Genomic DNA, 10,168 nt, shown 5'->3' on the forward strand with positions numbered 1-10,168 from the left:
TGTATGTGTTTATATATTTATATGTTTATGTGTGTGTGTATTATTTATTTATATGTGGATACATACACACACACACATTTCACTGGTTTTGCTTCTCTAGAGATCCAAGCGTAAAACACCCACTGAGCCTGAATCCCTGCACTGTATTTTGATGCTATCTCTTTAGAAATTAACATAACAATGACCTATACAACCAGCTTTGACTGTCCTCTTTGGAGCAACTTCCTGATACATTCCAGTTGACGCTGCCAAATTTGAATCATACCTATTCACAATATATTTTGTTAATTTTTGGTGTTTCTCTAAGTATTTACGTTTTTGACAATATCGATACTACCCAAAGTGGTCTATACATTCAATGTAATCCCAACAAAAATTCCAACAGCCTTCTTTACAGAAATGGAAATTGGAACCCTTATCCATTGCTGGTGGAAGTATAAAATGGTAGATCAGTTGTGGAAAACAGTGTGGCGGTTCCTCAAAACTCTAAAAATAAAACTACCATAGTACCCAGCAATTCCACTGCTAGGTATATACCCAAAAGACTTGAAAAATCCAAACCAAAAACCCACGGCTGTTGAGTTGACTCCAACACATAGAGACCCTACTGGACAGAGTACAACTGCCCCATAGGGTTTCCAAGGAACAGCTGGTGGATTCAAACTGCCAACTTTTTGGTTAGTAGCTCTGAACCACTGTGCCACCAGGGCTCCATCTAAGCAGACACTCAGAGACTTGTACACCAGTGTTCATTGCAGCACTATTCACAATAGCCAAAAGGTGGAAACAACCTAAATGCCCATCAACAGACGAATGGATAAACAAAATGAGGCACATACATACAATGGAATACTACTCAGCCAGTAGAAAAAACGAACTCTTGATGCATGCTACAATATAGATGCAGCTTGAAGACATTTTGCTGAGAGAAATAAGTCAATCACAAAAGGACAAATATTGTATGACCTCTCTTATGTAAAAACACAAGAAAAGGCAAATATACAGAAACCAAAGTTTATTAGTAGTTACCAGGGTTTGGAAGGATGGGGAAAAGGGGGGTTAACAGTGATGGAAAAATCATATTGATTAAGGTAGGGTTGTACAGCCAATTATTGTAATTGATCTCAATAAGTTGTACACCTGTAAAATGTTGAATTGATAAAAGTTATGTGATAAATATATTTACAACAACACAGGGAAAAAAAAGAATAGCTGCTGCGACTACTTATGTACAACCAAAAACCTCACGGGATTTGGTTCCTCGATTTGGAGATTTAGGGTCATTGTTTCATGGGACATCCCAGTTAACTGGCCTAATAATGTGTTTAGTGCTTCTGTTCTATGTGCTAGTTCCTTGCATAGTGCCTGGGGTCTTAAAAGCTTGCAAGTGGCCATCCAAGGCACAACAATTGGTCTCTATTCACCTAAACAGAGAAAGGAAAGTCAGGAATAGAAGGAAGAAATGGAATTTTTAGCTAATTGCCTCCATGAAAAACTGTCTCCCTTGCTATGAGACCAGAGAAACTGGATGGTGCTCAGCTACCACCACTGAACATTTTTATCAAAGATTCTTTAGAGGAATCCTGATCAAAAGAGGGGAATACAGAACAGAATTTCAAATTTTCATCAAATCCAGATTTTCTGGAGCCATGGAGGCTGGATGAACCCTGAAACTATTGCCCTGAGATAATCTTTAAACCTTAACCAAAAATATTCCCTGAAGTCTTCTTAAAATCAAACAACAGTTTAACTTAATTAGTAAAAAATGTCTGCCTTGAACATTGAGAACTATCTATATGATATCAAATTGACAACAGCAACTTGAAAGATTAAACAAGAAGCTTAGGAGGCAGTGAGTTTATGTTAATGGGGAAGGAACAACTCAGAAAAGGAGGGTGAGAATGGTTGTACAACTCAAAGAATGTAATCAATATCAATTAATTGTACACATAGAAACTGCTGGGTATGTTTTGCTATGTATATTCTCAAGAACAACAACAAAACAAATGTTAAAAAAGCATATAAGGAAACAGAAAGTATGGCCCATTCACAGGAAAAAAAGAACTGACATAAACCATCCCGGACGAAGCCCAGACATTAGAATTACTAGTCAACGGTGTTAAATCAACTGTCTTAAATATATTCAATGAACTAAAGGAAACCATGGACAAAAAATGGAAATTAGAAAAACAATACATAAACAAAATGAGACTATCAATAAAAAGATAGAAATTAAAAAAGGAACCAAACAGAAATTCTGGAGCATAAACTACACTAACTGAAGAGAACAATTCACTACACGGGTTCAACAGGAGATTACAACAAGCAGAAGAAAGGATCAGCAAACTTTAAGATAAACCAATTGGAATTATCAGGTCTGAGGAGCAGAAATTTAAAAAAATACAGAAAAATGACCATAAAAATGACCATTGGAGGCAGGGCCAAGATGGCGGAGTAGGCAGACACTTCCAGTGGTCCCTCTTACAACACAGACCTGAAAAAACAGGTGAATCTATTATATATGACAATCTAGGAGCCCTGAACATCAAAGGCAAAGTTGAGGAATTGGACTGGGTGGCAGGGGGAGGGAGAGACAGTTCAGAAGCAGTGAGGAGTTGCCGGACCTGACCTGGCAAAAGCCTGAGCCCTTCACGCCGGATCAGGTTGGAGGTGAGCAGTGAGGCAGGCAAGCAGTGGCGCTTGGGAGGCATTTTCCACATCGGGAAAGACCCAGCAGCACAGAGTCTACTCAGCCATCCAGAACCAGTGAGAAGCAGCCCTCGACTGGAGAAAGATAAGTACTTGCATCTGGCCGACCACGCAGGTGAAAAACACCCCCCTTAGGGAAAAACTTCTCTCCTGTTTACCTCCCCACTCCCTGCTCTGCACTGGGTCCTGGACCAGCTTCAGCAACTGTCAAGTCCCCTGGGCCAGAAGTAGGACCTGTCACGTGCCCTAGGCCATTCTCTTGGCCTTGGAGACTGAATTGACAAATGGGAAAAAATAATCTGCCGGCTCCCCTAAGCCAGGAATTCAGTGTAGGCACGGCTCCTTTGCTTAGGCACAGGCATAAGGGATCCAGGGACATTGACTGCCTTTCCCCCTGCATAGACTTGTGTAAGCCCATCTCAACAGCCCATCTCAACAGCACAGGCCCTCATTACCGCAGTACAACAGGGTATATACCTGAAGTCTAACTTCAGTTGTTTCAGCTGTGAAGTGGTAGGTTCCTGACATTTCACACTGCTCTGTGCATTAAGAAGGGTCTTCACCTACCCACATCAGAGGCCTGAGGACTGGTGGCTCCACCCATACCACCTAGCCACCTGCATCAGGGGCCCCAGAATAAGAAGTGCCACCCAGTCCTTAAAGTCAACAGTATTGGGTGCTCATAGTCTGGCTGCACAACCCACCCATCTTCACGCTCTAGGAAACAGGGACATGCTTTCCTCCTGGACACTCGGGGGTGGCCGTCGGACCCCTGCATTGCTCAGCCTGTGTCCCCCTGCTGCAGCCGGATGCCTGTGCCTGCACCAATCACCTGTGCCTATCTAAAACTGTAGGTGAGAGCCCGCATCATACACTTGTTGGCTGACTATCTGGACACCTGAGCTGAATGAATACACAAAGAGTGGACAGATTCCTTGGCTCACAAACTTAGTGGCAAGTATGGTTGCCTGAGGGCAGGACGTTAGAGCTTCAGGGGTGCTATTGACTGGGCTAGCTCACATGAGCGGCCTATTCTGGCATATCAAAACAAAACAAAACAAGAAGCTAGGACACAGTAAGCAAACATAAAATAAGTAAATAAGTTACTGATAACTCGGAGACAACAGTCAATATCAAGTCACATAAAGACCATGATGGCTTCAGCAAGCTCCCAAAATACAGAATTGAAAAATTTTCCGAAAGAAGAGAATTTCTTGGAATTACCAGAGGCAGAATACAAAAGATTAACATGGAAAACTCCTCAAGAGATTAGGAAGGAAATTAAAACGCAGAACATGCAATACAGTAACTTAAAAAGATTACGGAAGAACATAATGACAAATTTAACAGGCTGCAAGATTCCATAGAGAGACAGCAATCAGAAATCCAGAAGATTAACAATAAAATTTCAGAACTAGACAACTCAATAGAAAGTCACAGGAGCAGAATTGAGGCCATGGATTTAGAATTCGTGAGATCAAAGCTAAGGAACTTGAAACTAACTTATTTGAGGAAAAATCAGACAAAATGATTTCAAAAAATGAAGACACCCTAAGAATTATGTGGGATTCTATCAAGAGGAATAACCTACAAGTGATTGCAGTACCAGAACAGTGGCGGATAACAGAAAATACAGAGAAAATTGTTGAAGATTTGTTCGCAGAAAACTTCCCTGATATTGTGAAAGATGATGAGATATCCAAGAAGCTCATCGAACCCCACAAAAGGTAGATCCCCAAAGAAAGTCACCAAGACATAATCAAACTTGCCAAAACCAAAGATAAAGAGAGAATTTTAAGAGTGGCTAGGGATAAACGAAAACTTATCTACAAAGAAGAGTCAATAAGACTAATCTCGGACTCCTCAGCAGAAACCATGCAGGCAAGAAGGCAATGGGATGACATATATAAAGCCTTGAAGGAAAAAAACTGCTAGCCAAAATTATATATCCAGCAAAACTGTCTCCCAAATATGATGGTGAAATTAGAGCATTTCCAAATAAACAGAAGTTTAGGGAATTTGCAAAAACCAAACCAAAATTACAAGAAATACTAAAGGGAGTCCTACGGTTAGATAATCAATAACAACAGATAACAACACAAGAATAGAACACAGCACAGAGTAACCAAATGTTGACTGAGATAGGGAAGGCGAAAATACATTAAAGCTAAAACATTGAAAATAGGGAAATAGAGATATCAGTATAAAAAAAAAACAACATTAACACAAAAAAGAGGGACTTAAAAATGCAGATATTGATTTTTCATATGGATGGAAGTCTAGACGATATAAAGTAATAAAAGATGGGTAAAAACTTAGAAACATAGAAGTAAATATTAAGATAACCACAAAGGAATCTCATAATCCTACAAATCAAAATAAAAAAGCAGAAAAACATAAAGACCCAGCAAACACAAAATCTCCAACAATGAAAAGGATGAAAAGAAATCCGTAAGGAAAAATGACTCAGCACAGAAAATTAAGGGGAACAAAGAAACTGTGAACAACACACAAAAAGACATATCAGGATGATAGCACTAAACTCATACCTATCAATAATTACGCTGAATGTAAACGGACTTAATACACCAATAAAGAGACGAAGAGTGGCACATTGGATAAAAAAGAATGATCCATCTATATGCTCCTACAAGAGACACACCTTAGACTTAAAGACACAAACAGGCTAAAATAAAAAGCATGGAAAAAAATACACCAGGCAAACAACACTCTAAAAAGAGCAGGAATGGCAATCTTAATCTCTGAAAAAATAGACTTTAAAGTAAAATCCACCACAAAGGATAAGGAAGGGCACTATATAATGATTCAAGGGCCAATACACCAGAAGGACATACCTATACTACATATTACCAAACCCAACAACAGGGCTCCAAAATACATAAAACAAACTCTAACCGCTCTGAAAAGAGAGATAGACAGCTCCACAATAGCAGTAGGAGACTTCAACACATCACTTTCGGCGAAGGACAGAACATCCAGAAAGAAGCTCAATGAACACATGGAAGAGCTAAATGCTACAATCAACCAACTTGATCTCATAGACATATACTGAACTCTCCATTCAACAGCAGTCAAGTATACTTTATTTTCCAATGCACACGGAACATTCTCCAGAATAGACCACATATTAGGCCATAAAGCAAGCCTGAACAAAATCCAAAACATCGAAAATTACAAAGCATCCTTTCTGATCAAAAAGCGATAAAAGTAGAAATCAACAACACAAAAATCAAAGAAAAAAAATTAAACACAGGGAAACTGAACAACACCTTGCTCAGAAACTACTACGTTATAGAAAAAATAAAGGATGGAATAAACAAATTCATATATTCAAATAAGAATGAAAACACATCCTACCAGAACCTTTGGGACACAGCAAAAGCAGTGCTTAGAGGTCAGTTTATACCAATAAATGCACACATCCAAAAAGAAGAAAGGGCCATAATCAAAACATTGACCCTACAACTGGAACAAGTAGAAAGAGAGCAGCAAAAGCACACAGGCGCCAGAAAAAAGAAAATAATAAGAATTAGAACAGAATTAAATGAAATAGAGAATAGAAAAATAATTGAAACAGTTAACAAGACAAAAGCTGGTTCTTTGAAAACATCAACAAAATTGAGAAACCACTGGCCAAACTGACAAAAGAAAAACAGGAGATGAAGCAGATAACCCATATAAGAAATGAGATGGGTGATATCAAAACAGACCCAACTGAAATTAAAAGAATTGTAACAGATTACTATGAAAAACTATACTGTTAACAAATTTGAAAACCTAGAGGAAATGGACAAACTTCTAGAAACTCACTACCTGACTAAATTAACACAAACAGAAGTAGAAAAACTAAATAAACCCATTTAAAAAAAAGAGATTCAAAAGGTTATTAAACAACTCCCAATAAAAAAAACCCTGGTCCGGACGGCTTCACTGGAGACTTCTACCAAACTATCAGAAAAGAGGTAACACCACTTCTATTAAAGGTATTTCAGAGAATAGAAAAGGATGGAATACCCCCAAACTCATTCTATGAAGTCAGCATAACCCTGATACCAAAACCAGGTAAAGACACCACAAAAAAAAGAAAATTACAGACCAATATCCCTCATGAACACTGATGCAAAAATCCTCAACAAAATTCTAGCCAATAGAATTCAGCAACATATCAAAAAAATAATTCAAAACGACCAAGTGGGATTTCTTATCAGGTATTCAGGAATAGTTCAACATTATAAAAACAATCAATGTAATCAATCACATTAATAAAACAAAAAACAAGAAACACATAATCTTATCCATCGATGCAGAAAAGGCATCTGACAAACTCCAACACCCATTGATAATAAAAACTCTCAACAAAATAGGAATAGAAGGGAAATTCCTCAGTATAATTAAGGGCATTTCTACAAAACCAACCAGCAACATCATCCTAAATAGAGAGGCTATGAAAGCATTCCCCTTGAGAACAGGAACCAGACAAGAATGCCCTCTATCACCACTATTATTCAACCTTGTGCTGGAGGCCATAGCCAGAGCAATTAGGCTAGAAAAAGAAATGGGCATCCAAATCAATAGGGAAGAAATCACAGTCTCTCTATTTGCAGATGATATGATCTTATACACAGAAAACACCAAAGAATCCACAAGAAAACTACTGGAACTCATAGAAGATTTCAGCAAAGTTTCAGGATACAAGATAAACATACAAAAATCAGTTGGATTCAGTACACCAACAAAGAGAACTTTGAAGAGAAAATCACCAAATTAATACCATTTACAATAGCCCCCCAGGAGATAAAATACTTAGGAATAAATCTAACCAGAGATGTAAAAGATCCATACCGAGAAAACTAAAAGACACTGATGCAAGAAACTAAAAGAGACCTGCATAAGTGGAAAAATATACCTTGCTCAAGAACAGGTAGACTCAACATAGTAAAAATGCCAATTCTACCTAAAGCGATCTACAGCTACAATGCAATCCCGATCCAAATTCCACCAGCATTTTTTAATGAGTTGGAGAAACAAATCACCAACTTCATATGGAAAGGGTAGAGGCCCCAAATCAATAAAGCATTACTCAAGAAAAAGAACAAAGTGGGAGGCCTTACACTACCTGATTTTAGGACCTATTATACTGCAACGGTAGTCAAAACAGCCTGGTACTAGTACAACAACAGATACATGACCAATGGAATAGAGTTGAGAATCCAGATATAAGTTCATCCACCTTTGAGCAGCTAATATTTGACAAACGCCCAAAATCCATTAATTGGGGAAAAGACAGTCTCTTTAACAAGTGGTGCTGGCATAACTGGATATCCATCTGCAAAAACTGAAACAAGACCCATACCTTACACCGTGCACAAAAACTAACTTGAAATGGATCAAAGACTTAAATATAAAATCAAAAACGATACAGATCATGGAAAAAAAATAGGGACAACGCTAGGAGCCATAATACATGGCATAAATACAACACGAACCATAAGTAACAATGTCCAAGTACCAGAAGAGAGACTAAATAAATGGGAGCTCCTAAAAATCAAACACTTATGCTCATCAAAAGACTTCACCAAAAGAGTAAAAAGACAACCTACAGACTAGGAAAAAATTTTTGGCTAAGACAAATCCAATCAGCGTCTAACCTCTAAAACCTAGAAGATACTACAAAACCTCAACAACAAAAAGACAACTCAATTAAAAAATGGGCAAAGGATATGAACAGGCACTTCACCAAAGAAGATATTCAGGCGGCTAACAGACACATGAAGAATTGCTCACGATCATTAGCCATTAGAGAAATACAGATCAAAACTATAATGAGATACCATCTCACCCCAAAAAGGCTAGCATTAATCCAAAAAACACAAAATAATAAATGTTGGAGAGGTTGTGGAGAGACTGGAAAACTTATACACTGTTGCTGGGAAAGTAAATTGTCACAACCACTTTGGAAATCGATTTGGCGCTTTCTTAAAAAGATAGAAACAGAAGTACCATACGAACCAGCTATCCCGCTCCTTGGAATATATCCTAGACAAATAAGAGATGTCACACGAATAGATATATGCACACCCATGTTTACTGCAGCACTGTTCACAACAGGAAAAAGATGGAAGCAAACTATGTGCCCATCAACTGATGAGCAGATAAACAAATTATGGTATATCCACACAAGAGAATATTATGCAACGATAAACAACGATGAAGCTGTGAAACATCGTATAACATGGTGGAAGCTGAAACTTACTATGCTGAGTGAATTTACTCAGTCACAGAAGAATAAATACTGTATAAGACCAGTATTATAAGAACTCAAGAAAAGGTTTAAACACAGAAGAAAACATTCTTTGATGGTTACGGTGGAGGGGAAGGAACGTGAGGGTTATTCACTAACTAGATTGTAGATAAGAATCATCTTAGGCGAAGGAAAGGACAGCACACACTACAGGGGAAGTCAGCACAACTGGACTAAACCAAAGCTAATAAGTTTTCTGAATACAATCAAACACTCTGAGAGACAGAGTAGCAGGAGTAGGGGGTCTGGGGACCATGCATTCAGGGAACATCTTGGTCAACTGGCATAAAGAAGTTTACTAAGAAAATGTTCTGCATCCTATTTTGGTGAGTGGCACCTGGGGTCTTAAAAGCTTGCAAGCGGCCATATAAGACGCATCAATTGGTCCCAACCACTTGGAGTAAAGGAGAAGAACACCAAAGGCACAAGGAAAGTATTAGCCCAAGAGACAGAATGGGCCACATAAACCAGAAACTTCATCAGCCTGACACCAGAAGAACTACATGGTGCCCGGCTACCACCAATGAACGTCCTCACAGGGAACACAACAGACAGTCCCTATGGAGCATTAGAAGAATGGGGTGCAGAACTCAAATTCTAATAAGAAGACCAGACTTAATGGTCTGAATAAGACTGGAGATGCCCCGGAAAGCACACCCCTAGAACTAAAACAATTTCCGAAACCAACTCTTCAGACAGGGATTGCACTGGACTGTGGGACATAAAGTGATACTCGTGAAGAGTGTGCCTCTTAGTCAAGTAGAGGAGTTCTGGCAAAACCGCGCTCTAGGCAGAAGGACCACACTGTCCCTCCACAGCAAAGATCTGAGAAACTAAGCCAAACAGAGAATACAACAATCCTTAAAACCCTAAAACATCAAACGAAGAGATAACTCAGCCAAGCACCAAATGCAGTGAGAAAACTGACAGAGAATGGAGAGCAAAGAGAGATTCATGCAGAGGTCCCCTACCAGCTAACGCAGCGTGGATCCGCCATCTTGGACTCCTATCAGAGACCAGCAAACGGGGTACGAGAAAGCAGCCTCATGGAGCTTCCAGTGGGTGACAAAACAACCGGGACGAAACAAACAAATCTACAATCAATAAACGAGAAAAATAACTATTGAATGCCCCGAA

Source organism: Trichechus manatus, unplaced genomic scaffold, assembly GCF_000243295.1.
Source record: "Trichechus manatus latirostris isolate Lorelei unplaced genomic scaffold, TriManLat1.0 scaffold00233, whole genome shotgun sequence".
Classification (NCBI taxonomy): domain Eukaryota; kingdom Metazoa; phylum Chordata; class Mammalia; order Sirenia; family Trichechidae; genus Trichechus; species Trichechus manatus.